Below are 24,575 nucleotides of genomic sequence, written 5' to 3'. Positions count from 1 at the left end.
TCTGGATCCAGGACTTTCTTAAAGGATTCTTTATCATTGTGAGATAGGGCTGTTTTCACCATACGTGTATGTAACTCCATTATAAATGGTCTGATTGCTTTTCAGAACAATACAAGACAAGGTCACCATAATTTCTCACAGATGTAAAAGTACGATCCAGATCCTGGCAATATTCTGGATACTAATACACGGGATATGAAATATGTGCAGAGTCATCATCATTTTCAACACTGTCAGGAAACAAACTATTGGACAAACCCGCAGCTAACACCAAGTTGTAGCAGCCAGTCTGCTGAAAGGGAGTATAACATTAAAGTAGGACTAAAGTGTTGGTGACAATCACATTATGCTTGGTGGAGGTCTGCGCTCTCTGACTGCTTTTCATGTATTACACTGGTATCAGATCGATATCAGTCGATACCCAAAGCCCAGAAAAGTTCATTACTTCCTTTGCTGCTTTGCTACAGTGGTGTACTATGGTGGACACGCTCCTTAGAAGGAAAACACTCCTTGTAAGAAAAAAGGTGACTGGCAGAAGGTTGGCGGTGCAACTCTCGGCTAATGAGTCTCTGGCAGTGAGTCAGTCCAAACCTTACAAATATCAGTGTTAGCATAGGCTGAGCCAAACTAATGTGCTAATAGCTAGCAGGACTGCAAACTCCTCACAGCGAAACAGATGGTGCAAGAAAGAGATGCACAGCTGCACAGGAAATGAATGAGATAGGAGTCCTGGGAAGATTGTGAAGCCTGTTTTTTTTTTCCTGGAGATCCCCCAAACAGACTGTCTCATATACAACCTGTGTACACGCCGTGGGTTGAAATATATATAAGGGTTGATAAGAGTTAGACAGTCTGAAGTATCTCTTATATTGGAGGATTTTTTAACTAACAAGTCAATACTGGCTTTCTGACTTCTGTGTTTGTGTGTGTGTGTGTGTGTGTGTGTGTGTGTGTGTGTGTGTGTGTGTGTGTGTGTGTGTGTGTGTGTGTGTGTGTGTATGTGTGCGCCCACATGATCTCAGGGATGGCCTGAGGAGATTTCTGATTGCAGCCTAATCTGTCTGGGGATCAACTGTCCCTGCAACCTCACCACTAGACACCTGTGTGTGAGTGTGAGTGTGTGTGTGTGTGTGTGTGTGTGTGTGTGTGTGTGTGTGTGTGTGTGTGTGTGTGTGTGTGTGTGTGTCCACCTGCCTGGAAAGCCTGCCTCCATGGCCGTGCGTGCCCATGATGAGAGAAAGTCTGGCATATCACTTACACTTTGTGTGTGCGTGGGTGTGTGTGTGTGTGTGTGTGTGTGTGTGTGTGTGTGTGTGTGTGTGTGTGTGTGTGTGTGTGTGTGTGTGTGTGTGTGTTTGTGTGTGTGTGTGTGTGTGTGAAAGAGAGCAGAATAAGATGTCAGGTGTCCGGTTTGTCAGCTTCAGACAAGGTCAGAGCAGAAGCCTCCGAGACAGACACGCAGACGTGGACGGGCTGTCACATTTAAGATGGTTGTGAAGAAACAACACATCAGTGTGAAGAACCTGCTGCTTGTTGAGTTTTTGGATACATCTGCATCTGTGTCACCAATTAGTAAGTGTAGCATTAACTGTAAAAGCTAACAGCTGTGTGAAGTCATATATCCAACAGTTAAGTTGCTCATTTGTGATCAACAGTTTGAAATAACTGAACATGTGCAGCTCTCAGGAAGTGTTTCCCAGAGTATCATAGTTAATCATGGCTGCTCAGGTAATTAACTCACTACTATCTACTGATTACACTTCCATTCTAAAGTGAAAGTTTCACTGGGCTTGGCAGCTCTTATTGCAGTACCTTGCATCATGGTCATCCGTGGCACTGGCTCAAGCTCTACAAATATGGGAAGCCAGATGGACCAGGTGTGTCAGGGAGCTGATAGGAGCCAGGTAACTTCTAAACTGACTGCTGATAAAACTCCTGGAGGGTTCAGGATTCTGCCCTGGCAATCATACCCTGTTTGAGGGTGAAGGATGGCGCAGTGGAGCTTGGATTGGATACCGACCACCTCTCAGATAAACCAAACTCTTCACATCACAGACACTCAAGCTGTAAATGATTCTGCAAGCAAATATTCAACAACAGCCTCCTCGTGCCTCTGTTTCCTGGAGAGTCAGTTCAGCAGAATCAATGTGAAAGTGTAACATACATCTCGGCTATCCTCAGTCCAGCTCAACCTCAGAGTAGCCACAGTCGATTTGCAGCTTTGAATCTAATGCATGGAATAAATATTTAACAGCACAAGCATGAAATTACCTCAGGAGTGAGCCATCTGACTTTTTTTCTTACTATCGTTTCCATCACTGCAGCTGTATGATAAACTTTTAGATCATGCTTAGTAAACTAACTTTCAAAAACCTTAAAGCAAGAAATCGCCGGCACAGAGCAGCCGACTGAATCCAACCTTGAGAGCAAATCTTTTATTTACTGCCAATTCCAAACTCAAAAACTTTCTCAGGCACTAGTTTTTAAAACATCTGAGTTTCTAAGACCAACTTTAAAATTGAATTTTATATTTCTGGATTTAAGCTGAATTTTCAAGTGGGTTAAATACAGTTTCAAGGTAAATAAATTCAGCTTCAAAACATGGAGTTTGATGTCTGACCATGCTTTACAAATTCAATATAATAATTCAAAACTGGTTTCAAGTGGCACAAATCTCAGCAAGTAAGACAGCTACAGTGCTGTCCCACCATGTGTTACTGGATTTTAAAAACACAAATCGGCCAGTCACAGACCAAAGTGGTAGAAAATGCATGCTGGCTGCTGTGGATGAAGTTTTAGCTGATGTTGAAGCATTAAACTTACAGGGTGCTAGTATAGTCCAGTGGTATAGTTTCAAATCCAACCTTCACCCTTTTTCCTTAGTCTTTTCGTTTACCAATATAGAAATGGAAAGTCCAGAAGACAACTAAAAAACGTTCAACTAAGTGTTGCATCTACTTAAAAAAAATATATTCACAACTTACACATTTCAGACTTTGACTTTGTTCTTGTAAATTTATGAGCTAAATCTCGTAAATTTACTTTTTTTTCTTTAACATGGCCCCAATACTCTGTTGTAGTCGTGCAAATCTGCTTATTTATGATGGATTTTCTGTGAAAAATGAGACCAGAACTGTTTTGTTTCCCATGTAGAATAAAAGTTAATGAATCTAATTGTGGATTTCAATCTTCTTTAGGTTATTTAAGGTGATTTTCTTTTTTTTTTTTGCTTTCAATCAGGTAGTAAAGCCCAAAACAGCACGTCACCCTACTGTCAATCTTTCTTCCAGTGGTAGCTCTTGCCTACCTGGGGTCCCTCATGCAGGTCTACACTCCACCTGGCACACTACGCTCTGATTGTGAAAGATGCCTGGTGCTTCCAGCACAGCGCGGCTCTAAATCTCTAGCCAGACTTTTCTCCTCTGCTGTGCCCAAAACGTGAAATGAATTACCTAACTCTATACCATCCACAGAGTCACTTTCTACTTTTAAGAGATGTCTGAAGACTCATCTGTTCAGGGGACACTTAATCTGACCCTTCTCCTCTTTGTTGCGCTAGCTAAGGTTTTTCCTTCGGTCTAAATTCTTACTTGTGTTGTACGTCCCTTTGGACAAAAGCGTCTGCTAAATGAAACTGTAGAATTGTAGAATTGTAGATTTGTAGGTAAGGACAGTAGATACAGCAGCAAACAGGGTAAGAGTGGGGAGTGAGTGACATGTAGGAAAGAGGCCACAGGCTGGACTCAAACCTAGGCCACCAGGACAAGGGCACACCTTATCAAGCGGGACGTAAATCACCAGACCATCTGGATTCCAAATCATGGAAAATTTGACTTTAATGGAAAAAAACGAGTCTGCAAAGTTGTAACATGGCAACAAATGTATTATACAGCAGAACTCAGAGTGCAAGGACGGGGTACTGTTTGATCTCTAACTCGTACAGAGGACACTTTCTGTTTTACCTTCTTTTATTGGTTTCTTATGAACTTCAATTTGTACAACTAGAAAGAATCCATGAGCTTGATGATGCAATGCCGAGTTAAAGCTCCTGTGTGTAGTTTTACGCCGGCCTTGAAAGAAACTGATGATGAATACTGATGCCTCTCTTTGACCCACAAAGATAACCCAAACATGGTCTTAAAACACTGAAATGACAAAGCACAAATTCAGCCAGAGCTGAGGCTTTAAAGAAAGGATTTACAGGCCGGTTGGTGACCCCCCATCCAGTCTGATGGCAGTACTTGTGTGCCCAAATGCAGCCATCAAAGCCTCTTGACCACACAGCCAGTCTCCCCCCAGTCACACACACACCTCTACCTTCTCTCTACCAACAGCCAGCTATTTAGCTGTCCACTCAGCGTCCACACACTGTGTTTAGAGATGAACAGGTCAGTGATCAAGGACAAAGACTCGACGCGGCTCCTCTTCTGAAAGCGAGGGACGGTTAAATGTGAGAAAAAACCTTTGACACTGACAGACTCGGGTAGATCCCACGAGACAAGAAGAAATCCAGCGTGTCTGAGAGAGAAACAGGACAGATGGGCTGCTCTGCATCAGGAGGTGTGACCCAGATAGCAGAGCTATAATAGCCTCAAATGTGATAAAATAACCCATGTGAATGCGTCCTTTTAGCATCAGAAGCCTGTTGTAATTCAAAATAAATGAGCGCATCCTCTGTGTTTAGCAAAAACATAAATGACTGGTTGAAAAATTGCTTGGACACACCTCTGTCAAGGGGTTGATTGTGTCCAGCCAACATTTTGCGCTCTCCAAGTATTTTTCTTTCTGTTTTTGCACCTTAACTGATGGACAGTCTGGAGACAGACAGAGTCTGATGATACCCAGTGAGAGAGAATTAAAAATCAATACGTGCCACGGAGAATCACTCTGAACATGTTAGCTGAGAAACAAAAGAATTGCTGTTGCTCACTGTAAATAAAAAGGCTTTCTCACAGCAGAAGACGTTGAACAGGTTCAGGAGTGACGGATCAATATGAGGCTTCTCCGATTTAGCTCTGAGCCAGGTTAAAAAAAGTGAGAAATTTGATCTGATATGGGACAAAAAATTAACAAAATTAATGTTTCACAGAATTCACACAGCACAAAAACTGTAGTTCTTTGGAGGGATGGAAATGAGAAGTAAACATCTCTCACTATCACAGAGGAGGCACGATCACATCAGAAATCATCATCTCAAATCAGCTGACATAAAGTAGCTTGATATATTTCACCTCTGCCTGTTGACACTGTGGCAAAACTGTTGTATAGTGTCTTTTCTAATATGAAAAGTTGAATAAATGTAAAACCTAACAAAACCCAGGATAATGTGAACTTGACTGAACAGAAATCTTCTGGTGATTAATTCAACCTGCAAAAAGGCTGATTAAAAAGGCAATGCACATTATGTCACAGCAAGCAGAAGTCACTGGGGTTACGCCCACTGAGTAGCAGAAAGAGGAAGATGAGTGGCGGCGTTGGTTTAAATACCATCTAAACTTTAAAACAAAATAAAAAAATTGGGGAAGAGTTGTTGTGCAACTGATTGAATGAACATGCTTGAAAAGCAATCCGAGCTATCTTTTGACAGGCTTCAGAAAGACAAAGAGAAGAGAAACTGATGGACTGCTGCAATTTACAGAAACACTCCCATCAACAATAGCTGGAGTTGCAGTTTCAATTTTGTGTCAGTAAACATGAATTTATGCTGTATTTTTGGGTTAGGTCATTCCTTTAATTACAAAATCTCTAAATGTTTTCATTTTTTATTCAGCTTTATTTTTCATAACTTAAACATTTTGTCTTTGTGTGATTACGAACCTTCGCTCAACACGGTTAGTAAACTAACTCAAACTGAGGCTAAGGAGGAACTCCAGTTAAAGCAGTTGTAGCTGTGCTGTGTAAAGTATTTGATATTAACTTTACTCAAATACCATAGAGGAGACTATAGATCTATACAACAGCCTATGTTAAATACCAGAACCAGAAATAGATAATACGTGTATTCACTTGGGTTAATCCACTAAATACTGTAAATTGAATCATATGGAGGCTTTTGTAGCTTTCAGGCTTTGCTTCGTGTGTTTTCCTGGTGTTGAAATCAGGTACAAATAAATGTCAGGATATGATTTCTGTCCACATGCTGATGTTTGTGGACCCCTGGTTCTTTGGCAGCTTTAACAAATTAATGTCAAGTCCAACTATCCTTAATCACATGTAATTTTCCACATTTTCTCAGTCTCGCCGTGTTTAATGCCGCTCTCCGCAAGTGGGGTTAGTTTTGCCACTCAGTCTAGTGGGCGTGTCCCAGAGGGGAAGTGATGTAAACGCATACCCTTTATTCTGTTGTACTCCCATTAAAGTGCTATCAACTGCAGTATTGCACAGATATTATTTCCTCAAATAAATGTTACTTTGCCATTTTTGCCTTTTTAATAGGGGACAACTGAAGAGAGACAGGAAATGTGAGGAGAAGAGTAGGGCATCGTATGGCTCGAACAGAAACAACTGCAACAAGGGTTATAGCCTCTGTACAGGGGGTTATTGGTTGCGATTAATAGGCTCTGACTTTCTGTGCAGCTGCCTTTTTAAGACTCATGTTTTCTGGTGTACGTCACATGCCCTCTAACCTCACTCGGAGTTGTTTGTGTTGAAACGAGGGTCCTGTGTTGACTGCATACCAGCTAGCAGCTAGCAACATTTTTTTCTTTTACTCACCTGTACTGTTTCTACTGTTTTTCCTTCTTCTGTGGTCAGGTTGTAATGTTCCAAGTCAATGACCAAATGTAAGTGATGACTGAGATGTTATAGGTTTGTTTTAAGTTGACATTTGAAGCTAATAAGTTAGCTGCATGATGCTGTTCTCTGTGTTAGGAGGGGTGGGCTGATGTCTCCGCAGTGAGTAAAGTGTTGCTTTTTTTCCCTCTGGCTAACAGATGTTTGCTGTTGACCTGTAGCTTCATTAATGAAAGCACAAGGTTGTTTATTTACTGAAGAGCGTGATTACACTTAGTTTCTTTCTGTTTAATTATACGGAGACGCTATAATCAAGAGACAGATAACACATTTAAGAGTGTTTGTTTTATGCTATTATTTCATACTGCTGTTAATTAATCACATACACCTGGAACACAGTCCAGTTAAAAGAAAATAAAGTCTCCTTTCTTTATTCCTGTGCCCTGATTAGCATCCCATCCTGTTTACTGTAAGAATCCTGAAACAAACTAGAAACCCTATTACCTTATCTGCAGGTTGTATGCAAAAGTTGCCTTTGAAATCTGAAAAAATAATTCTTTAAATGAATATTCTGTCAACTTTTTTTATTACGCTTTTGGAAGGTGGCTGGGTGATAAGTGGAATAGTCACAGTAAAGTAGTGAAAGAGTGGGTTGTTCACAATAAGTTATCTCTGAGTAATATTTTGTAGTTCACCGTAAAGTAACACTCCTTTTAGACTCAGCCTTTTAACCATTTCCTGTTTCCAAAACACAGCAGTGCATCCCTCTCCACAGATCATCTTCTACTCTCTGCCGGCTGCACATTAATCCTCTCTGATTCACCTTTGTTCATTTTTCTCTTCTATTTTGCAAACCGCTCTGAGGAGCTCATTTCTCACTGTAAGAGTCAAGTTCTTCAATTTATTCCCATTGTCTCATAAATTGCACAAGCGAGCAACATTTTTGCTCTGTTCGCTCTTTTATGAACAAACGTTGTTTTTCTCTTCAAGGACAACCCCCGTCTGTGTGTTTGTGTGTGTGTACTTTATAATTAATGGGTTCACAGAGTATAGAAAGGCCACACACACTGGAAGAACAACCATGTGTGTTTGTATGTCTTCAAGGAGCATGTTTGTAGTGGTTGTAGGTGATGCCACTTAACAATTATGATGATAAATCTCCTTGAAAAATTTCATTTCATTGTGGTAAAAGTGTTCGCTGAATTGCACGGGAGTATGATAATTGCAAATGCATTCAATTGTCACCTCCTCAATCTCTCCAGATTTGTTAGGCTGTAATGCGTCAAAGTGTGTGAGCACTGAGGTGACACAGATCAGTAATGTTGTATTTCTCAAATTTTCCCTCACTCCCAAATTTGTCGTCTCGTCTTCAGCTCTGTAACCAGAGGCAGAGAACTAGAGGGGTGTGAGGTTTGAAGAATGTGTTTTAAAGGAGGTGTTACAAGGAGAGGCGCCTCCAGCAGGAGAAGATAGGAAGAAGTTGTGATGAGACGTGGCTTAATGCGAGTCTATGATCTTGCTCTGCCTTCATTGTACTATTAAAGGACAGCAAGATGAGATTTTATTATTAGAAAACATGACTTTCGGAGCGCAGATAGCTTAGCGTGCTAGGTTGTGCTCCATGAGGTTTGCCCTTGCCCCCGGTGGTCAGGGTCTGAAACCAGCCTGTGCCTCTTTCTTGCATGTCATCTCCTACCATCACCCCGTTTCCTTCTCTACCCACTGTCCTCTAACTGATTAAAAGCCCAAAATAACAATGGACAAGCAAAATATATTATCCCACGTTGACCACAGGGGGCGCCAAAACCAACAAATCTCTGCTTAAACCTTCACTCATTGGTTCTGTTGAAGTCTATAGATGCCAATTATGTTTTTGCAACAGGGCAAGCTGGGAGACGGTCAAGTGGAGCTTGTCTATTGATCCCAGACTTTTAATCTAGTGTACTGACAAACTGACCCCTGCAGGTGGCAGCGGTTCTTTTTTTAGATGAGAGATCAGCATAGATTCTAAGAGGAAGACGACAGAGGGACACAGGGTGCGTCTCAAAGCTCAAAAGTTCCATCCTTCCTTCCTCCACTTGCATCATTTACTTGCATCTTATTCCCTCCCACCAGAGATGTTGGAGAGACGGACGGTAATGAAGAGAGGAGAGAGGATGGAGGAGATTCGTTTTTAGAGCAATGGGACATCCTCTCCTCTGGAGCGTCACATGAAGCAATGTGTTTCATTGATGATGGCATCAGCTGATCACCTCTGGATCATCTGTCAGTCAGCTCTAACAGCTGTTTGTGTGTCTGCACATGTGCGCTGTAATAACTCTAATCAAACATAAACAGTAACAAAGCTCTGTCTGTTCCTTTGACCTGTTAAACAAACATGTTGCCATAAAGAAAACCTGCTCTCTGTGTATTCTGTGTGCTGTTTAGAAGCTCACGGATCACTTTATAGGTAAAATGCCTCATTATTAGAGTATTTATTATTCATTTATACTTTATCTTGAGCTTAGGATCATAAACTCTGAAACTTACTAATATAACCTAGTTTATTGTGTCTCAGGAAGATATTATTTATTAGATTTCAGTTTTCAGTAATAATGCTCCGTTATATTAAATTCATGATGGTTGTGTTCAATATTTTGTGCTATAAAGTCACAACAAACACTTTTAAATCCCAGATTTGTGACCCAGTTGTGTTTGTGAAGTTTCATGTCGAGAAGTCTGAGCCGCTTCAGCGTCCAATCAGAGAGTGATATTCCATATGGGGGCATGTCTGTCTGCCTGCTCTCATGTTTCCTCGATCATCACTCTGATCAGTCTCCTCCCTCCTCTTTCTAGGAGGAAGAGAGGGGAGAGAGGAGGCTTCAGATTATTGCTTTGAGACGCACCCAAAGACAGATGTTACAGATCAGAGAAGTTCAGACAGCTCACACTCAAAACGGAGTCTGTGTTGAAAAACATGGAGAGGATCAAAGGATGGAGTATCGGAGAACAGCGCTACAAACTAATTAAAGCTTGTTTTCTCTGTTTTTTGGTCAAAAACATTTTTTTTTTATTTTGGTGAAACCAGCCTACGTTTTACTGCCAATTACCACAGACTTAAAAAAGTAGAAACAAACCTTTTTTTCCCTGATGAAAGAAAAGAGACTATTCTTTCTTTTGGTAGTTTCTGTGTTTAAATAATCATGAAGCACACTATTTTACAGGTCTTGAATGATCAGTCAAAATGCTTTGAAAAAGCTAAAAGCCAATGAGTTAATGTGATATTCATAGAGGCGATGCCGACTAACATATTTTGACATTGTCTATCATCCCCAGCTCTATTCTTGCTTCTAAAGTTCAAGGTGAGACTCTAATTGATGCAGCACTGGAGGAGTTTTTGCTGACTTTCACATAACCCTAAGAGCAGGTTGTCCAGAGCTAAGCTAAATTTATGGAAAGCCTAAACCCAAAAGGACAACATTTAGAAGAAAGGGCTGTTCAGAGAAAACTTCAGACACTCATTTGTTTCTCTACAAAATGTAGGTAAATGCTGAAAAATTAGATGCTTTTAACAGAAGTCTGCTAATTGCTTCCATTAATCACTTTGTGTCAGGTGTAAAAAATGGAGCAGGAGCTAAAATGCAGAGAGGTACAACAGTCCCAAAACTCTGTCCAGAGAAGTTAAAATAAGAGCCTCAGCTGTTCCTTTGAGAAGTTTGAGACAAAAATAGCCAGCTTCTGACACAGAGGAGACACCTGCAGAGTCACTAAAGCAATTAAAAACACACAGTCAAGGCTCTGTTTGTGAAGGTATGTGGCGACCTGTGAGGAAAAAAACAGAGCAGAGATGTGTTGAAACCACTTCCTCGCCAAGTCCATCAGCACCTGGCTTTTTTAGAGTTTGTTGGAAGCTGTTGAAAACCTCGTCAAAGCATCAGCAGGCCATTTAGTACGCCATCACCGAGCATGGCAGGGAATGTGTGTGTGTGTGTGTAAATGTGTTTAAGTGTGTGACAGAATGAGTGGCTGCTCTCTGGCACGGTTACTCCTGATAATGTGTCTGTCCACATTAGTGCCGAGGCGTGCTCAGCCAGTTAAAAGCTTTGCCATTGTCTCCAATTTGTAGTCAACAAATCAGGTAATTCAGAGGCCATACGGAGAATGTTTGACACTTTAATGGCTCGCGCTGCAAACAATAGCAGAAATACTCGTCTGGACTGGAGTGGAGAGAGCATTAGGGACTGGGAGCCATTTAGTCTGTTTGTATAAGAGAGTCTCTCTCCACATCTACAGACGTCAATACATAGGAATAGGAGTGAAGATGAGAAATAAAACTCCAAGCTTAGGGAAATTTTGTTCAGAAAAAAATGGGTTTAAATTTGGACTGTACAAACTGGCGTCTGTATGCATAAATAAAACTGCGCCCTAAATTCTTAAAGTTAGGATGCCGTGTTTAGAAACAGATTGTGACGTTATAAAAACACTTTAAAGCCAGTATTCAATAAAATATAGTGCAGAAAACAACACATATAACTTCATAGTAGGAGGATCTGTGTTTCTATAAATGATCCGGCTATTGATATGAAGTCTGGTGTGCCCCAGGGGTCAGTTTTGGATCCTTTTCCCTTACACAAGCAACTCATCCGGCACACTGTATATGCCTCCAATCAATTTTTTTTTACCTGTTTTTATTGCTCATTGTGAAGCACTTCATCATGTTTTTATAAAGTATTATCAATATCATGTACAAGTACAGCATGCAATTTCTTTTTATGCCGATGATATTCAGTTATACCTGCCCATTAAACACACGGACCCTGGCTTGTCTGAGATTAAGAGATGGATGTTTGGAAACTTTTTGCAGCTTAATTTAGAAAAAAAAAAACAGAGGAGGTTTTATTGAACCTGAGCACTTAAAAAAGCAATTTCTGACATCTCAGTGTAAGCTGGTGAATCACATCAAGGCCACAGTGTAGACTCTTAAACTCTGGTACCATTGTAATCTAACTTTTAAGAACAACACAAGAAAGATCGTTGAGTCATGTTTTTATCAGCTCAGAAGTATTTTCTAAAGTTTGATGCTTTTTAACTTTTAAAGACACAAATAAGAGTTTTTCATGCTTGGACTGTTGTAATCGCCTTTTCACCTGCCAGCACCAAAAAGCTATTGATTGTGTCCTTACTTTTCAGAACTATGCATCAAGTGTTTTTTTCAATTAAAAACAAAACAAAACACTAACGTATCTCTTGTTTTATCTCCTTTCCAGTGGCTCTCTGTATGTTTAAGATTGTCAGCTTTTACTTACTAGTTTTAATATGGGAGATCTGTTTGTACCATATAAGCCAACATCTACATTACGAGAGGCAGGCAGAAGTCTTCTGTGTATTTCTAAACCAGGATCAACTGGTACACAGTGTTTTGGTGGGAGGGGTCCAAAACTCCTCTAAAAATAAACTTCCATCATAGAGCCTTGAAGCAACTACCTGAATTATATTTCATTTTTACTTAAAGGGGCTGTGAGGAGTTTGTAGGTGATATTGTAAAAGTCACCCTTTTAGATATATGCCTGATCATAATCCACACTTTGAAATTAGATTATCAGCACCAATATTACAGGTAACGGGTTATATTAAATTGCTACTTCTTAGCTTCCTGATCCGGTCGACTGATTGGTTCATAGCACATCTAGGTCTCTTTGACAACACCATCCCAGCTGACGAAGTCTAGTAGTGAGAAGAGAGATCTGTGTTTTTCTCTGCTGAAAATGCTTTCTGTGATTAATTTTGTAGTGATGGTGGACACTGGAGCCAAACAGTCAGACAGAAAAAGGACAGAAGAGCAGAAGAAAGCTAAACAGGAGAGTGATAGAGCACAAGCTAAAGGCTAACACAGGGGCTAAACTGTTTGTGCTAATGTTGACTCCAACCTACAGTCAGCAGTTATTCTGCAGTGGTCTTTTCAAACTTGAGAGTCTATCAATAAAATGAAGAGTGAGGTTATGTTAGCTCTGATCGGTAGATGACTGGCAGGACATAGCTAACCAGGATTTACTAACGTCCAGCCATGCTAAATATAGACAGCAACTAAACTACTTACAAACTGACAGTGTTTGAATGTTGTCACATTAGCCTACAGATGCGTTGGAGCACTGGGCTGCCGATAGCACTACACATAGCTGGCTACTATGTTTGCTCGATGTCACGTATCAAACCGTAGCACTAAGTAACTGTACTGATAAATACCTTACTTCGGGGCGTTTTATCCTGTAGAAAATTTCTGTTAAATTCCAGTACAAACACACAAAAGTTATTTACGACAGTGCGGAGACTCCAGGCCAAAAGGTGGCAAGGCAGTCCAATTAAAACAGATCCTCCTCATAGCATCTTGAGCATTTTTAATGAATTTAAAAGTTTTTTTTTTTTTTTCGTAATTATATTCTTGAAACCTAACAGGTGATAAATGCTTATTTGCAACGTGATGTCAGCACCAGTCTGGACTCTGTGCGTTTTTCCTGTGTGGTGTATTTTCTTACAGGCTGTCTTAATACTTTCTAACCTTATCCTTGACTCAAGCCAGTGTTCCTGAAGACAGCCTTACTAGCTCCACCAACATCAATGTTAATTCTTTATTCTACAGGAGCACCTAGTTTTGACCTGGATTCTGCCACACTACCAACAAGCTCGCACATCTTTTCTTCTCCTGTTCTGAGAAGCAGTTAAGCACTTCACACCTCCCATACATTGCTCCCCGAGGTGAATGCTTTTCATGATGAAATCATTTGTGGCGTTTTTATTGTCAGCCCGCTAAAAAAATAGGACAGATAAAGTGCCTCGCTCTTGTCACAGTGCACTCTATTTCTTCTGCTGCAAAAAGGCCACTGTCATAATTTCTCTTCACAACAGAGTTAGAATACAATCCAGAGTGTGGATGCGAGGCCAAAACAAGCTGACAGCAGAGAATAGAGAGAAGCACACAAGGAAACATTTCTTGACAAACACTAACTAAACCGGAGTGATTACAGATTTAAAAAGATGTGCCAGTGTGCTAACGTTTCAATAAACCAATCAGCAGCTCAAGAAGTGTGTGTGAAGGCAGGGCAGGTGGAGTTATGGGATCTGAGAAGTCAGAGGCAAAGTTTCTCATAGTTTACGACACAGTAAAGTCACAATAAAAGCAAAACACTGTTGTGAAGTTTCTACAAAACACCTGACGACAGATGGAGTGACTTCATAGCAAACACCTCTGCTCCAGGTGTGTGTTTGAGGTTTCTGTGTCGCTGTGTCTTTGAGACTGAGGGGATTTCCATATTCATCACTTTGTTTATGCCTGTGTTTGTAACATCAGAGTGAGACCGTTTCCTTCTCTGACTCAGGTTGAAACACAGGTCTCTGAGCTGCTACTAAAGCTTAATGTTCCAGACCGGCCTGGTTCAGAATATTAATTCACCTTCAGTAAAATTTACAACCAGACACAGTCACAAATACACACACATACACACTCAGCGCTAATAAACCAAACAAAAATGAGCAGGAGACTAATGCTAATAAGCTATCAGTGAGTTTGGACGAAAAGAAACATTTTAAAAAGTTGGATAGTTGGGAAACAGCTCCCGGGCTGTTCAGTTCTTTGTTCATTGACAAAACTCTTAAGCACTTCAGCTGTTTCAGTCATAACAAAAACTTTTTCCTCTAGATATTGTTCAAAAAAGTTGTCTGAGGATATGTGAAGGGAGAAATGAAACCATCTGGTGCCTGAAGCCCCGCCCACGTCTATGTGAATATGAACAAACACTCCTTTTTTCTTACATCTGGAAAATTCCTAAAGACAACAAAGATGTATGGTTAGTAAACCTTGAGGTACTTGCTCATAGCAGTTGGGCCAAGATAGCGGCTACTTGTTTGGTCACGTGTGCTCAGTGGTGTAATGTAAAACTTAGTGTTAAGAATGAAAACTTGATTTTTTTTTTCAACATCATAGTGTGGCACATTGTCTATCTATCTATCTATCTATCTATCTATCTATCTATCTATCTATCTATCTATCTATCTATCTATCTATCTATCTATCTATCTATCTATCTAGTTAGCTTCCTGCTAGAGGAGGATCCACTTTAAGTGTCACACACACTGTCGTAAAAACATGACTTTTAACCAGGTGTGTGTTTTTTTTGGAACTAATTGTCTTTGTTCAAGACAACTTTTTACGGTATATAACCAAGGGGCGACATGCGGTCAGTCAAAATGAAGCCTATGTGGAAGTGCTAAAAGTGTCTGTTAATTGAGAATCCACTTTAGGCTGGCTGCAGAAAGACCGTAAGTCACGTACACACCCAGACATAAAAACTGACTTTTACAGGAATTAAAAAGCATATTTACAGTCTGGTTCAAAAAATAGCTTGGGCCTGAAATGCTGATTTCACTATCAGCACACACTGTAGTGTGGGTGATTTTTTTTCTAACTCAGCAGTTTAGAAGTTATTAGGATTGTTTGATTGTCCAATCAGAGGCACAGCTCAGCTCACGTGACTGGCGCTCTATAGCTGTTCAAAAGGAAACTCACAGCTGCCCCATATCAAATGTGGCTGCGTCCGTGGATTGGCTTCATTTCATGGTTTCAGGAACAGATGGGTGACATCGCAGAGGCTAGGTACATGTTTTGTACAGTCTATGGATACAACTCGATGAGGTAAGGTATTTATCAGTACAAATACGTAGCTCTGTTTGAAACATGAAAACAAGCAAATGCTGTAAGTTTAAATTGTACATCAGTAGCTGGCTAAATGTAGCGCTAATAGCAGGCTAACATGACAACGAGCAAACTGTCAGTTCATACAGTAGTTTCGTAGCTGCCCATGAGTAGCGCTAATGACAGCCTGGTGCTGTGAGATGTGTCGGTAATGTGTAACATTAGTAAATCCTGGTTAGCTATGTCCTGCCAGTCATCTACCAATCAGAGCTAACATAACCTCACTCTTCGTTTTATTGATAGACTCTCAAGTTTGAATAGACCACTGCAGAATAACTGTTGACTGTGGGTTGGAATGAACATTAGCACAAACACTTTAGCCCCTGTGTTAGCCTTTAGCTTGGGCTGTATCACTCTCCTGTTTAGCTTTCTTCTGCTCTTCTGTCCTTTTTCTGTCTGACTGCTAGTGCCAGTGTCCACCATCACTACAAAATTAATCACAGAAATAATTTTTAGCTGAGAAAAACACAGATCTCTTTTCTCTCTTCTAAACTTTGTCAGCGGGTGTGGTGTTGTCAGAGAGACCTAGATGTGCCATACATCAATCCGGTCTTGCTCAACCAGATTGGGAAGCTAAGAAGTAGCATTTGGAAATAACCTATATAGGATCTCATAATCTCATTTTGAAGTGTGGATTATGATCAGGCATATATCTAGAAGGGAGACTTTTTTTCAAGATCCCTTTCAAACTCCTCACAGCCCCTTTAACTTGACTGATCCTCATTATCACTACCACTTGGTCTGATAGGCTTATTGGGGTATTTCGTGGTATAGTTTGAACTTCCAATTCTTCAGAAAAATCTGTTTTATAGCTTTAAAAAACGGTTATAGCTTTAAAAAAAACAGTTAAAAATGCGTATTTTTTGCTATGTGTGGACATAAAAATTCACTTTTGGTGAAATTTCTGGAGGCACCATTTAGCTTGCCATCATCCAATTGTATCCCATCTTTAAAATGTTAGCCTTAATATTTGGATTCTGGCTCATTTAGTTTGACTTCTTTTCACCGACAGTTTGCCAAAGCCAGTATCCACCCACAGTTGCTCAGAGGCAGCTCCTTTTCGTCTTTGTGCCCTTTTCAGTGACTTCAATTTGACTTCAAATCCACCAGAGCAGCAAACAGCGTGTCACAATAAGAGCCTGTTTGGCCTTGGCTCCGTCTTAAAAAGAATTTAGTGGTATCCTGTCTCATTCAAGTGGGCCGAAAGAGAGATGTTGTCGTCAGGTAGACATTCTCGCACAAAACAGGTAAAAGCTTTCTGCTGTTAACCAATCAACTGTGACCTTTCATGCTCGACATCCTCCGGCTCCCTCAGCGCCAAGGACGAGAAATCCCTCAAAGTGGAGGGATAAAAAGCTGCAAACAGTGCATCTTTATTTTGTTTTTTTCCCCCTCCTTAAAGCACAGATCAGCAGGTGATGGGCTGACATTTTAAAATCACAGAAGAGGAGTGTTTTTGTGTGCATTATCAGCAAGTGTTGCTTGAGATGTTGTTTATCATGGCTGTGCACATTAATGCAATTTTTTATGCCAGAAGAAAGAAGATACACAGCGTGTGGCTGTGTGTTGTGTTAACTGGTTGGACGATTTGTTGTCTGATAAATCTGACGGGTGGAGGATAAACAAATATTAGAAAATGGCAGATGTTAATGTTTCTTAACAGCTTCGGGGACAACGTCTGTAAAAAAAAAAATAATGCTAAATTTTGTTTTTGATCACTTGTCATTTTCTTTATTCAAGAAAATGACTATCTATCTATCTATCTATCTATCTATCTATCTATCTATCTATCTATCTATCTATCTATCTATCTATCTATCTGTCTATCTATCCTGTGATGAGTAATGCTTTTGTCACACAAATACACACAAACCTTTGAGGCGGCAAGATGGTGTGTGTGTTGTCAGGTACCATTAGCACCCTCCCTGTGCCCCTGCAGGTTTTAGAGGCCAGGATGAACGAAGATGGCTCTGTGTGCGTGTGTGTGTGTGTGTGTGTGTGTCTGTGTGTGTGTGTGCGTGTGTGTGTGTGTGTGTGTGTGTGTGTGTGTGTGTGTGTGTGTGTGTGTGTGTGTGTGTGAAAGCACTCAACGCATCAGTCAAACTCCTTGTTCCCCTTACCGCTTAATAATTTTTCAGATCTACTTTTGGAGAAGCAGTAACCAGACAGAATAAATAGAACCACTTAGTTATATCACTCCCGAAAACGTGGAGTAGAAGGAAAACAGAAATGTTACATCAAGTGAACCTGCAGGTTTCAGTGAGAGCAGTGGTCTCTGCTTTGTAGAATGTACTTCTGAAAATATCCTGGCTATAGTTCTTCGGTCTTAATTTCCTCACAGAAACATCCTTTGAGACCCATTAGGGCCTATGACACGATGAAATGACAGTATAAATTGGATGCACAATGGACACCTAGGAGTCTTAAAATGTAATCATTCCATGCTGTAAATGCCAGACCAAAAAGGAATCATAGTAATGTGTGTCAAAACTAAAATTATACCATATTCAGCGCTAGCAGGACAGGAAGTGAGACACCAGAACAGCGCTAAAACATCCAACTGATTTATAGACTTGAAATTTTCTCCTAACTTGAACAACAGACTATAGCAATGTGCAGAGCACAGTCTGCAGTCAACAGATCAGAGGTTGTGAGGCACCAATGAAGGGGATTTATTGGGGGCATTAATGAGGGGAAGTTCATCCCAGAGTAGGAAAACCATTGATGAAGTCACTACTATAGTAACCACCAAATGTCCTCAGTATTTGCAGACCTCGCTGCTACATTTAGTGACTTTTCAGACCCCTCTAGTGACTGTTTTTCAAAATAGCAACTAGTGCCAAAACTATCTCCTTTTTCTTGTGTTACCAAAGACTTTAGGATACTCTGACATGGTGTTCCAAACATATTTGGGATGTTCTTTGCTCACTTCTTGTTTCTTCCATGATGTTAGTCCTCTCTTCCACATTATGCAAATTAGATGATGTCATTACTGTTAGTGACTTTTAAGACAGCCAGTAGCTACTGTCTTTAATGAGAAATTGGAATTCAGCCAATGGGTGATAAAGGACAAGGGAGTTCCAGGGCTGATGCTGGACTTCAATCAGATCTGTGTCTGGTACATCCAAAGACTGTATAAAGGCAATTTTTGTTTTTTGAGAGTCTAATCTCTTCTTGGCTCTACCTCCTGACATATTTTACAATCCCTGAAAAAAATACACAAGAACGACAGCTGTCATCATCGTTAAACGTGACGTAAAGCCTAGTTTTTAACTTCTTATAACTAATGAAAATGAAACTTTTCAGAAAAAAAGAGGACCTGAATACAAGGCAGCCAAATAATATCTTCAAATCACCACAACAATCAGACATGAGAAACATTTCTACATGGTATAATAATATTTTAAAGTTTGACCACAGCTCTTCTGAAATGGCTGGGGAAATGGATTTTTTGGCCTATACTGCAGCCAGCCATCAGGGGGAGCAGTTTTTGTGGCAACCTCACTTTAAGTTGAGCAAGATGACGTCCATTTTCTTTTACAGTCCATGGGTACATCTCTGCTCCTAGCTCTTTCATCTATCAACACCCACTGGCCACCTTTAACAGAAAGCAGCACAAAGTCTGGCAGCTGGGGTCATGTGACAAAGAATTTCTTATAGAAGTGACTGCACTAATGACTCTCTGGCCTCAGCGGAGAGTCTTGCTTAACTCCAGGCCTGGCTCCACTCATTAAACTGGTTTGCTGTTGTAGGTAAGTCAAAATATGATCTGGTGCCAATAAGGTGTGCTGATTGATGCATTGTGGTCTGGTTTCTGTCAAAAAAAGAAATCAGAAATCTGAAATGAAGCTCTGAAGCAATCAAGATAACCCAAACATGGACCTATTGGAAAAATTATCAAAGAAATAAGAGGGACTGCTTTGTCCACAGAGGATGCCAAAGCTTACTTTTGCCAAAGTTCCTCTCAGAGGGTTCCTCTCCAGAGCTGTCTCTGTTCAAAGAGCTAGAGACTCATAGCTCGTGCTGAGTTGTCCACCTACTTTTGACCATGCAGTGTGTGTGTATAGCTGTGACACCAACAAGAAGAGCTCCACTGATTGATGATGAGGACAGGGAGTGAACATGCAGCAGTAAAACTGTTATTTTTCTAAAAACAGAAAGCCTCACAACCTCCGTCTTCAGCAGATTCTTTACTTTCTTATATTTTATCATGTGAACTGAGTCACATTGATTAAACCTGAAAGCTTCGGTTTATTCAGCATGGCCGCCTCCCAGTCTATACCCACAGACCCACTTATGACCGCAGACACGCTCTTCACACTCACACATGATAGAAAATAAACTGGTGGGGTTACACACAGTGCACGCAGCCAGAAATCAATAATTCTGAAAACACGCCACTTAACTCTGCTCTGCCTCTAACTCACTCCCCATCACCCTCCAACCACAGAAGAAGAAGAAGAAGAAGAAGAAGAAACACAGGCACGTCAAAGTCACCCCCATCCCCAAAGCCGAACACTTCAGAGTCCTTCCTGCTTCCAGAGATAGCGACAGGCATTAAACAACATCCAGCAGGAAATAGGAGATGTGACAACGCCGTGTGCTGCTGAATTTTTAAAGACTACAAACGGTAGCTGACGCGAACACACACAGATATGGAATTTCATGCAGGGAAAGTGATGATGACTTTGATAAGAGACGGTGTTAGACAGCGTGTCCTTTTCTTTGCTGTATGTCTGTCTCAGCTTAACCGACCACTCCCAGACATCAGAAGGTAAAAAAAAAAAATCAAATCAAATCCTATTGGCTGTAAATCTTGTCAATCAGTTATAATAATCATTACTGTCTTTATTGACTGAGACTTATTTATTATTGACTTATATCTGATGAAAATGTTTAAAACTGGATCTTTCTAAACCATTTGAAAAGTTAAAAAATGTTAAAGATGTCATTTTGTTAAAGGATTCAAATAAAGTGAGAACCCAGATCTCCAGTTTTCCATCTCGCATGTACAGTGCATAACCTTTAGTCTCTGCAGTTCAGTTTGTCTTATTTTCAGTTAGATCATATGAGACAAATTAAACTGCTTTCTGTGTATACAAAGATCTGCCGATGCAGCATAAGAAATTAAATGAAGTTTGTTGTGGTTGCAAGTTATGCAAGAGGATTCAGGCCACCGAAAGAAAGAATGGAGATCACAATATTACTGTTTTGTTTTTCTTGGAATTCATTTTAATTTTTTAAATCTGTTTTGTTTGATACATCACTGAAGATGCCCCTTTAGTGCATCCAGGAGATGTTACCTTCAATTAATAGTCCAGCAAAGCCAGTGGCTCTTAGGAGGGAAGTAGGTGGTAACTAAGAACAGTTTGGTGGACGACTGGAGAGACAGTTGACAGCCCAGAAAGATGGCACCCACGACAGTACAACCCCAACAAGCTAGAGAAATCCCTAAAGAGAAACACCCCCAGGAGATCCTGAGAGGAGGTGGGGGTGAGATCTCCAGTTGGATGGACCCAAGGTTAACCCCCCCTGCAACGAACCGACTACAACTATAGCATACATCTGCAGCAAGCTGTGCAAGAACCAGCGTTTCAAGAACCCACAGGTCCCAGACCTGGTAAGACGCAGTAGGAGCCCGGACAGGAGGCATTCAACAAAAGGGTGGGGGCTCAAAAGGGCAGATTGGTACTGGGACCCACGTTGGGGAATAATCAACCCCGGTTGGGTCACCGAAGAGAGGGTGCACGATGAGACCCGAAACACCCGATGAACCTCGGATACATCACTCAAGATGTGTCCCAGTGCATCCAGGACATGTTTCTTTCAAGTTTGCTTTTCACTGAAGTCTACAATCAAAACTCAAAAGTCTTTTATGTAAGATTCTGACTTAAAATGAGATCTAATTTACTCACCTCCATTATGCTCTTTTGGACACCTGACACATTTTTCCCTGTGAAAGAAGTAAGAACCCCAACTTAAAACTCAAACACAAGATTGCTTACAGGAACTGAAATACTGTCAATGGCAGTAGAGTACTATCCAGAACTTTAGATTGTTATAAACAGCATCAGAGTCCTCTGAGAAAGTCTAGAGAACTAAAAAAGAAACACTGGAGAATGTAAAAATGTTGATCACAGCTTCACATGTAGTTTCAGAGATCCCAATCTTCTTACCGACAGAATGATCTCAGCCTTTTCATCCTGTTGTGCTTTAACGAAGGTCCACATTCATGTTGATCCCACAATAGCAGAATAATAATGTTCTAGCTTGGTGTTCTAGCTAATGTCATGTTGCAGTATGTATCATGTGGACATTTATAGTGACCATAGGGCCTGGATATACGGGGTGACCATGAAGTCTCTTTACAATTTAAAGGTTATTATTACAAAGCAAATGAACAGATAAATATGTGGAAATTGTTACAAAATGAGGAGTAGATATTCAAGTTTTTTTTTGACTAATTCAAGAGGAGACCTTATTTTATAGGGTTGGAAGAAAAAAATGAAAATCGATATACATCAGGATTTGTTGGTTTGACAATATAAAAATCATGATTCTTTGTCAAAAAAAAAAAAAGATTTTTCTTTTCGAATTCAAATTCTTCAATTAACTCTGTTTATAAATTGGATTGGAAAAAAGTTACCACTTATCTCCAGCAGAGGGTGAAATGTTTCTCTCTGACTCACGTGATGTTCATTTTATGGGCAAATATGTCTCTCGACATAGTCTGTAGACATTATCATCATTATTTTTTTCACATAGTCTAGTGTTGTACAAGTCGCAAAATCCATAAATATCATAGTTTCACAATTTAAATTGAATTGGCACCCCAAGAGTCTTAATAGAATCAAATGGCGAAAATAGCATATCGTCCCAGCCCTATTATTTTATAGAACGCTAAAAGCCTTGTCTTAAACGAATGTCATTTTGCTCAGATGTTACCCAAAGCTGTCTCTGTCTCCACAAATTTCTTGTGCCATTCAACAATAAACACATAACAATGATTGTCTTACTCTTATAGTTTTGCTGAGTCTGCATATCTGATTTGGTTTCAATTAACAATGACACACATTGTGCCTTTTCTTAAGAAGTCATTTTTAGGGGTTCATTAAACAGAACCTTTTTTATAAACAGGAAACATAAAAATACAAAAATGCAACATGGCTAAAAACTTTGAAAAGTATTGAGTTTATAGGGAAAATCTGGTTACGAGATCTCTTCAACTGCCTTTTAAAATACTTTTGTAAATTGGGAACAGAAATTAGGGACACCCTATATCCACCATCATTGTGATCACCTGTTTGATTTAATAACACAATAAAATACAACAGCTTCCACACAAGCTCTACACTTAGTACTATTGATGCACTGAGACTCAGAAAAGTGAAGACTGTACTTCATATTTGTGACAGAAGTTTTTCTCTCTGACTTTGAATTCTGTACTCTGGACTTTTGAAAGAAACTTTATGAATTGTCCGTCCTGATTCAACACATTCAGCACTCAGGTGAGTTCTTAGGTCAGGCTTGTCAATCAGACCATACAATGTGAAACCATAAATCACGACCTTCAGCTGTGTGGCATGAATGATTCACTCTTACAGTGTGATTTCACTTTCCACTGTGACATTTCTACAACAGAACAATGTACACTCCGCCTAAGATGTCAGCTCCATTTAAAGATACAGTCGCATTGACGTGAAGTGACTCAACTTGAACTCCAGTGTTAAATTCTTTCTTTCTTCTTTTGATGTATTTCATCTTAGTATTCATCTCTCACCCTAAAAAATGGTTTAAAAAACTTCTCCACTGATAAGATCTGCTTCTCTATACACATAGTAACATCCATCTTCCTCTTTTCCCCCAGTGTAGCACTTTAGATCTCTACACGTCACACTTTATCGACACTGACAAACTACAAAACTCAGCTTTCCTCTTATTCACTCCTGATTTTTTTTTCAATCACATGATGATCATTAGTTATTATCGATGGACAGGAAACACAGATGGTGAAGCTGAAGGCGGGAGATCGAAGATTGTGCTCTTGTTGGCTATAGAGTGATTTATACCCAATCAGTATACAGTGTGTGTATGTGTTCATTTGTGTTTGTGTGTGTGTTGCCTCGAGACAGACCAGTTTCTCTGTGAGGAATGAAATACCCGGGACGTCATCAGTTCCCATATTGATTTTCCTGCTCAGATGCTTAATTGAAGTTGTTGGGGTATACATAATTGAAGTTGGTTCTTTCAATCACCCTCTCTGTTTCCCCTTTTTTTCCACTCTTTTTCTAAAACATTAGAAAGAAAAAAGCCATACTTCTTCCTACTCTCCATCCTTTTCCCATTTCTCTTCAAGAGACAAGTGTTAATGGGGAGGCCTGTGGGTATGTGGTTTTGATGGAGTGGTGGGGTGCAAGTGTGTGTGCATGTGTGAGTGTAAGACTTGTGTGTGATTCTGAGTGAGCATTGAAAGAAGAGTCCAGAAGAAGGAGAGGAGATAAGGAACATAATGCTGTATCTTTAAAACACACTTGTGTTACTTGAAATAGCGTGGTGCTTGGAGGAGGAGGGTCATAACAGGAGTGCATATAGATTTCAGTGGTCCTCCCAACATGTATAATGCACTTATCTAGTTTTATACAACAGAATCCTTTAATCTAGCCCATGTTTCACACACATATTTGTTTGGAGCACTATACATGTGTATGAAGTGTGTGTTTTCCTCGTCTTCTGTGGTACATGAACACATTTTTTGGTGATGTTTTTGATGTCGGTGTAGTTAGTGTGGATCGGCTCTGGGTGCCATAATGTTGACTAGAGACGTTACTAAGTAGCTAAATTCCTATTAGTGTTCATCATAACCTTAAATCTTACCAGTCAACAAGCCTACAATTAAAAAAAACAAATATAAAAGTGTTTTTTTTTTTTTTCTTGGATCAAACATTGTGTAACACTACGATACTATGATCTGTGCTTGATTACATCCAGGTAGTTCAAGGATTACAGCAGCCAGAGGGGACATTATCACTGTCCAATATTTTGAACATGGACGTAAATAACAACAAGGATGGGTAACCTTCTCATTTAAAACAATACGGTACAAATGCCTGGTACCTGG

At 40.1% G+C, this 24,575-nt stretch overlaps 1 protein-coding gene across 1 annotated transcript in view; it reads right to left on the bottom strand.

The window, feature by feature from the left end:
* The window catches only part of LOC141801640 (exostosin-1), a 240,790-nt gene that overhangs the window by 57,579 nt on the left and 158,636 nt on the right, over positions 1 to 24,575 (bottom strand). The gene's annotated exons all lie outside the window — the stretch shown is intronic.

This window comes from Halichoeres trimaculatus, unplaced genomic scaffold, assembly GCF_033239565.1.
Source record: "Halichoeres trimaculatus isolate MK-OKI-2021-1 unplaced genomic scaffold, fHalTri1.1 fHalTri1_scaffold_13, whole genome shotgun sequence".
NCBI lineage: Eukaryota > Metazoa > Chordata > Actinopteri > Labriformes > Labridae > Halichoeres > Halichoeres trimaculatus.
Note: the sequence above shows the minus strand (reverse complement) of the source record. Positions and strands in the feature narration are given on the sequence as shown.